This window comes from Dama dama, chromosome 14, assembly GCF_033118175.1.
Source record: "Dama dama isolate Ldn47 chromosome 14, ASM3311817v1, whole genome shotgun sequence".
Lineage (NCBI taxonomy): Eukaryota > Metazoa > Chordata > Mammalia > Artiodactyla > Cervidae > Dama > Dama dama.
In genome coordinates this window covers 49,187,159-49,195,153 of record NC_083694.1, presented here as the reverse complement: position 1 = coordinate 49,195,153, position 7,995 = coordinate 49,187,159, and the positions used below count along the sequence as shown (strand labels likewise).

At 48.6% G+C, this 7,995-nt stretch overlaps 1 protein-coding gene across 1 annotated transcript in view; it reads left to right on the top strand.

Moving 5' to 3' along the window:
* Window positions 1-4,641: 4,641 nt before the first annotated feature.
* Window positions 4,642-7,995, top strand: part of FHAD1 (forkhead associated phosphopeptide binding domain 1) — a 159,608-nt gene continuing 156,254 nt past the window's right edge. Inside the window, exon 1 of the mRNA XM_061160700.1 lies at window positions 4,642-4,749. The gene's annotated coding sequence lies outside the window, so the exon portion shown is untranslated. The remainder of the gene's footprint in view (window positions 4,750-7,995) is intronic.

Sequence of the window (7,995 nt, the reverse complement as noted above, 5' to 3'; positions counted from 1 at the left end):
ATGCTGTTATTAATCTCCATTTTACAGGTGAAAGAAGTGAGGCAAAGAGAATAAAACACACAAAATCAGTCCCGTCATAGATGGGGTCAGCATACTTCATCTGCAATTTTCAAACAGAAGAGACAGACTGTCTCCCCTGGCGAAACTTTGATTTGCAAGAGAAATGAATGTCTCAGACCAGCCTTGCTTGTGAGAAAAAAAACAAACAAAAACAAGTGGGCGTTTTCTTATTTTCTGCCAGAAAATGCTAACCCCCTGCAGAGGGTTAGCACAGGTGCAGAGGGCCTCAGTTACTAGCTGTAGTTTTGTGTTATGAATTTATTTTTGTGAGTCTGTGTGTGTGTGTGTGTATAAACCTGCATTTACTTAGCCCAGAAGGTCAGGTTATTAATGGACTGGGGAGCCTCTAGTGGCTCTTTGCTCTTCCATCTGTCACCCAACTCAACAGCTTAGCTACTTCCTGCTTTTCATGCTCCCTCTCTCTCTTTTTCTCTCTTCCTCTCCCTTTCCCCTGTTCCAGCTCTTTCCCTGGCTCTCTCTCACCCCTTAAAGGCTGGGCAACCTCCCTGCCTCTCCCAGCATTCATTTCGTGTAGGAATGCAGGGGGCAAGCAGGCAAGTCTGGGGCAGGGGCACAGCTGGAGTGCTCTCCTCAGTCAAGGACGATCCAGGGGACTTCCCTGCTGGCGCAGTGGATAGGAATCTGCCTGCCAAGACAGGGGACACGGGTTTGATCCCTTGTCCAGGAAGATTCCACATGCCACAGAACAGCTAAGCCTGGGCACCACAACCAAGGAAGCCTTCCTGCTTAGAGCCTACAGGCCACAACTACTGAAGCCCACCTGCCTAGAGACTGCGCTCCACCATAAGAGAAGCCACCATAATGAGAAGCCCATGCACCACAACGAATAGTAGCCTCCACTTGCTGCAACAAGAGAAAGTCCAGGGCACCCAAAAATAAATGAATAATAATAATAATGACCATCCAGGGAAACTAACTGGGGCAGAAGGAGATTTTATGGGGCAGAGGTCCTGCAGAAAGGAAGCCGGGTGGGTAGCAGGAGCGCTCGCTAACAAGCCCGAGGTGCTCCCTCCTAGCTTCAGTCCCCTTTCCGTCAGCCTCAGGCACTGCCCAGCCTTCAGGACAAACAGGAACCCAGCCTGCTCAGGGCTGAGGGAAAACAGGTGGTGAGCATGGGTGTCCTGTGGTGGTGACAGCTGTCACCTGTAAGTCCCCGGGGAAATACCTTCCCGTCACAGTCATCTCGATTCGAATCCTGCCAGATTTTCTGGCTGTGCCACTTTGGGCACATACCTCCATGTCTCTTGAGCCTTACTTCCCTGTTAAACTGGGAGTCATTTGATAGAAGTAATACTCATCACATCTTTGAGTTCTTCTGTGCAGAGCTCACTGTTCTGGGTGTTTCACTCACGCCTACTGCGCCAGGTTATGGTGAGGATTAAGTGAGATGATCCAAGAGAAGGATTGAGACATGCTCAGCAGGTGGAAATCCCCGAGTTAACATCACTCACTCCAGTATCATGAGGACAGCTGGCAACAACAGAACTGGGTCCCAAACCCAGGCCCTTTGGACCCCAGCGTTTCGATGTTCATGGAGATACAGTACAGCCTTGGTAGCCACCCAGAGCTCAGTAAGACTGATTGATTACTTGCATCAAGGAGCCCATAGAAACTAGAAATCTCTAATTTTGTTTTTCTTCAAGGTTTTTGGTTTTGGTTTTTAGATTTTTTTTTTTTTTTTGCCATGCTCTGTGGCTTGCAGGATCTTAGTTCCCCCACCAGACACTGAATCCAGGCCACAACAGTGAAAGCATCAAGTCCCAACCACTGGACCACCAGGGAATTCCTCAAGGGCAGTATTTTTAATACCCCATCATTGCAAAGTACAACTCTCACTCATCCCAGGATATGCTGATATAAAGCCACAAGTTAACTAGGGTGACTTATCCTCTGTTTTTGAAATTTAAATGGATGACAAGGAATTGGGTCCCAAGACATTCCCATATCCTTTGAGATGTGGCCACTTGTGGGGAAGGGTGTCCAATCAAGATTTGGCATTTTCTGCTCCCTGTTCTGAATGTCAGCTTTGTTCTTGGTTTAGTATTTCCTCACTGAGAGATGGACTAGTGGCAACATATGCTCTCCCAAGCCTATCAGGGGGCATGGGCTGCTCCAGCTCGAGGCCAGCCCGGGTGGGCTCCATAGGGTCTGGCTGGCAACTCTGAGCTCATGGTGATTATACTAAAGATAAGCATGGAGATGGGAGTGGGGCTGGAGAAGGGTCCTGGCTGGAGAAGCCTAAGTCCTGGGTAAGGACAGTTCAGCTCCAGCAGCCCAAGAGGTTGCAGGCAAGACTGGGGCAGGTGGCAAAGGCTTCCCCTGCTCATTCATTCATTTAGGCACTGTTCTAGGTACTGGGGATTCAGCAGTGAACAAAACAGAAAAAAAAATCCCTGCCCTCATGGAGCTTAAATTGGGGTGGAGGGAGGAGTTGGGAGTGGGGAGATAGACAATAAATAAGATAAATAAACTAAATAAATGGCATGCTAGGTGATACGTGGTAAGACAAAGGGAAGAGCAATACAGTGAAGTTTTTGTTTTGCTGTTCATGTTGACTTTTTTGGAGGGGGCGAGCCACAGAGCTTAGTTCCCTGACCAGAGGCTGAACCGGAGGCCCTGGCAGTAGAAGTGTGGAGTCCTAACAGCTGGCTGTTGCTGTTTAGTTGGTAAGTTGTGTCAAACTCTTTGCAACTCCACAGACTGTAGCCTCCCAGGCTCCTCTGTCCAAGGGAGTTCCCAGGCAAGAAGACTGGAGTGGATTGCCATTTCCTCCTCCAGGGGATCTTCCCGACCCAGGGATCAAAGGGTGTCTCTAATGTCTCCTGCATTGTCAGGCAGGTTAAGTAAATGCAAAGGCCCAGAAGCAGGAATGTTCCTGGGGAGTTGAACCTGACCCTCCCTGTTCCTTTGAAGTTACCACTCAGGTCCTGGCCTTTGCAGTCACACCTCATACTTTCCTAGAGTCTTTCTGGTTGAAGGGAACTAGCGAAGGCAGAACCTTCCAGGCTGACTGAGGGCCTGGAAGAAATTTCTAGACAGGTTCTGGGAAGTAAAAGTGAAAGTGTTAGTTATTCAGTCATGTCTGACTCTGCGACCCCATGGACTACAGCTCACAAGGCTCCTCCGTCCATGGAATTTTCCAGGCAAGAATACTGGAATGGGTTGTCATTCTCTTCTCCAGGGTATCTTCCCGACCCAGGGATAGAACCTGGGTCTCCTGCACTGCAGGCAGATTGTTTATTGTCTGAGCCACCAGGGAAGCCCAGGTCTCTGCAACACAACTGCAGGGCTGAATAAATCCTGGGGTTTTGCCATGCTTTTAACCGATGCACAAGGAATTGGCAATAATGCATCAAATTCATTCCTGGACCATGCTCCAGACCTGCTTAATCAGCATCTCTGTGGTCTGTGCTAGGGAATCTGCATTTCTAAGAGCCCTCTAGGCATGTGTGAGCATCTTAACCGTATATTCCATCCCACACCAATCTCTGTGATTGCTCTCTCTTTTATCTTCTAATTGACAAGGATGGAGTCTGCCATTTTTCATTTTTTTTGTATAAATGTTTTGAGTTTGTCTGGGGGCAACTTGTCAGTCATTTCCTGCCAGGGAAATGGGGTGTTCTGTAGGTGGTCAGCAGGGCTGTTCTGCTCTCAAACAGAAGGGGTTGACCTGGAAAAAGTTGAGAGGAGATGGGATTGGCATGTCTTCTCCACACACTCCATTCATCCCCACCCCTGACCCAGTCCTAGGCCCGTGGATGGGTAGATGGGGGGCTTCTTAAAGATCTGATCCGGGTCAACACTGGGGCCACCGTCTGACACTTGTAGAGCCTCAGGGGATGTTTACAGAAATAAAGAACAAATGAATGAATAAATGTCAGTTCTGCCAGGGAAGGACAGAACAGTAGGATTGTGGGCTTGTAAATAACCTCTTTCTAGCAAACCCCGGGAGACAGTGAAGGACAGGGAAGCCTGGCGTGCGTGCTGCTATCCATGGGGTTGCAAAGAGTCAAACATGGCTGAGCGACTGAACAACAGTGGAAGAATCCTTCATCCTTTCAAAATTATTCCTTCCTCCCCACCCATCCCCCATGTCCACACCCACCCCCAGAAGTGGTGGTCCCCCCCACCTTACCCTATTCTTTTCTACTCTGCAACAGAGAGAACTAGATATTTGGGAGGGGCGGTACTAACCTCCAAACTTCTAGTTCAGCTCCATTACCCTGCCATGCCTGACCACCCCCTCCCAACGCACCCAGCCTAGACCAAAGGAGAGTAGGAAGGATTATAGAGTCTGCTTCTTTCTCGATGAAAAACTTTGGGTTACCTCTGTGACCACCGAGACAATTTCCCCGTCCACGAAATAGGGCTGGGTACCCCTAGACCGCAGATCTGGGAAGGCTAGCGACACTGCGGCCGGCTGTAATTCGCCGGGAGCTCGCGGCGCAGCGCCCCTCGCAGGCCACGCCCCTCACCAGCGCGGCCGGCCCGGCGGCGTTGCCATGGCGACGCGCGTACACAGGCCGGGAGGGCGCGCGGGCTGCGGGCCGCCGGCTGGAGACTCCGCGGGAGCGCGGCCGGGCGGCCTCGCCCGGAGCAAGCCCGGCGCCTCCCGAGCGGGCCGGGCTCTTGGCGGAGGACGGGACGTGGGCTTCTTCCTCTGGCCAGGTGAGAGCGACACGTAAGGAGGCGGCGGGCGGAAACCCGCGCCGGAAGAGGCCAGCCCTGCTAGGTCAAGGGCTTGCGGTGCCCCACCCGAGGCCGAACTCCTCTCAGATCCAGGCTCGGGTCGCCAGGAGCACCCCAGATAAGCTATCCCAACACCAGTCCTTCCTTCCTAAATGCAGCCCCCCCGCCCCCACCCCGAGGTAGCCTGCGAGCAAACTTCAGGCCCCTGCTTGGCACCAGCTTTTGGATGTCCTGGGGGTACGCTGAAATTGAGAGGAACCCTTGTTTCCCCTGATGTATAGACAATACCCACCCAATGGTCATAAACCCCGCCCCCCCTTACCTCACCTCTCTTTAAGGAACTTCGAGGCCTTCTGTGGCCCTCAAAAGAAGTTTTGTTCCTATAGCCCAATTCTGAGCCATCCAGAGTGGTCAGGAGGAATGCAGATGATTTTAGCTCTCTTGGTCTTTATTGTAGTGGGTGCTCCATGGCCCTGAGTAAGAATGAATTCACAGAGCTAAACACATTCAAGTTACTTTCTGCAGTGTTTTCAGACAAAGAAGTGATGCACAGGGCAAGATTACGGTGGAGAAATCTTGTCCAGTCCAAAAGCTAGAGATAGAATTTAGATGCTCCAAGAAGTTATCTAGGATAGATGCTGAAAGGAAAAATGAAAGGTAGTTACTGTCAGAGATTCCTAGCCGCTGGCCACACTGGCTTGCTTGGAGGTGTCATTTTTATTTTCACTCAGTCAGCAAGTGTTGCCCAAGCACCTCTGTGTGCCAGGCACTGCCCTGGCACTGGAGATGATGCCCTGCACAGAACAACTGCAAAGGGTGTGAGGTTTTACTCTGTTTGAAAGTTAGCCTGCCCGGATTATAGGTACTGGCAGAAGACAAGACTCCTGGGCCAGAAACTAAGAACTTTCCCGCTCACAGCACAGCAGACACAACTGGCAGCCAGAGCTACTTATGCACAGGGATGCCTGTTGCCATGAAAGTCCCTCGGGGTGGTGAGGAACAGCCAGGGTGGCTGTTGTACGTGCAGTGAGTCTGTGTCCCAGATAGGAAACTCCAGACTTAGGAAATCTCAGTCTTTGAAAGGGGCTGCCAGCAAACCTGCCTGACTTTAGCCTCAGAAGGAGCTGTTGTCTTTATTATAAACATTACCTTTATCCTCCAGGCTGTTTGCCATATAAGCATCCTTGGAAGGATGGTACAGGACAAAATTTTTCAGTGCCTTTGCTCTGAAGATGGGTATGAGCACAAGAAACCCATGAAGAATTGCTTCTTAACAAAATCAAGGGACTTCTGTGGTGGTCCAGTGGTTAATTCCACGCTCCCAATGCAGGGGGTGAGAGGGCTCAGCCCCTAGTCCAGAAACTGAGATCCCGCATGCCACACAGTATGGCCCAAAACCCAAAACAAAATCAACACAGTTCTGGTTTTCCAGGAATATATAGCTTAGCGAATGAAAGAGAAACAGACAGCAAACACAACTAAATAAAGGAACAAGAAAAGTCAGAGAATGATAAGTAAGAGGAAGGCAACCCAGCAGGAGAAAACTAACAGGGGAATAACATGGCTGAGGGCACCTGTAGCCACGGTGGTCAGGAGGTTGCCCCAAAGGGGGGCATCTGAGCAGAGAGAAGACATCAGCTTTGGGGTCGTCTCGGGTGACAGCTGACAAACAAATATATACATGATCCAAGTTTTGAGTTTTAAATTAGTGGCCTGTCCTGTGGTTTTCCTACAACAGAGACATTTCTTGAAAGTTTACCTTTTAGATTAATTGCTTAGATAACATGGTGCTCTGCCAATGAAGATTAATAACTGAAGGCAATAGAGCATGGTTGTTTGGAAAGAAGAAATGTCTTTCCCCTGTGTTCATGACAGTGAGCTTAATAAATTTTATTTCTCATTATATGGAAACATCAGTATTAGTGGGACATTCATAGGCCTCAGAGTTTACAGATATAAACTACCCTGCTTATTTTTATTTCTCTTATCCCCAGGTAGGGTCTCATCTTCCTTTCAGCATATAGAATGCTGATTTTAAAGACTTTGTTGTTTCACGTCCCAAGCATCAACAGATCGCGCAATTCCCCCACCCCACTCTGCCCCACCAGCAACATGGAGGTTTGTGCAGTGGTTATAGACTAAGGTCCAGAGTTGTCACACACTATTGTGTGACCTTAACCTCTCTGAGTCACAGTTTCCTCTTCTGTAAAGTGGGACAATACTGACACCTACCTTGCAGGGTTGTTCTGAGAATGAAAAGAGGCAATGTCTGTAAAAGGATAGCCCAGTGCCTCACACTTAGTAGGGGTTTATCCTGACACTTGGTAGTGGATGAAATGGTGGAGATGTTGATGGAAAGCAGAACCAGACCAGAGACCTATTACAGTCACACACAGATGACTTTTGTTTTCATTTGTTTGTTTTTTGTTTTCATTTGTTTGTTTTTTGTTTTCATTTGTTTGTTTTTTGTTTTGTTTTTAATAGTAGGTTTTTTCCTTTTTCTTTTTAAAAAATCTTTACTTATTTGGCTGCACCCAGTCTTAGTTGTGGCACATGGGTTCTTTGATCCTCATTGTGGCATTCAGGATCTTGGACAACCAAGGAAGCCTCTAAATGACTTTTGTTTTTATCCACGGTACAACTACTTCACACTTCAGTAGCCCTTCAGGTGAAAAGAGACTTTCTTAACAAGGCGTTAAGATGGAGGATGTCACACTGTGTAGCCGGACATCTCTCAGATTGGAATTCAAGTATTGTGTCATGTGAATTATCATCAACATGTGTCATCATGTTGATGTGTCATGCTTTCCATCAACATCTCCACCATTTCATCCACTACCAAGTGTGAGGATGAGCCCCTACTAAGTGTGAGGCACTGGGCTATCGTGTTGGTTATCATCAATATCTTGGAACCTGCCAAAGGCAGGAATACTGAAGTGGGTTGCCATGTTCTCCTCCAGGGGATCTTCCCAGCCCAGGGATCGAACCCAGGTCTCCCACATTGTAGGTGGATCCTTTACTCCCTGAGCAACCAAGGAACAACCTATACAACCAAAACACAGGTACAGGACTTTCTTTGAACTGTGTTGAAATACAAAATGGATGGAAGGATACATGGGTAGATATGTGATAAAGTAAATATAGCAAAATGTCAATTGTGGAATCTGGGTGGTGGTTATATAGGAGTTCACCATCTACTTCTTTCAACTTTTCTGTGTGTTTCAC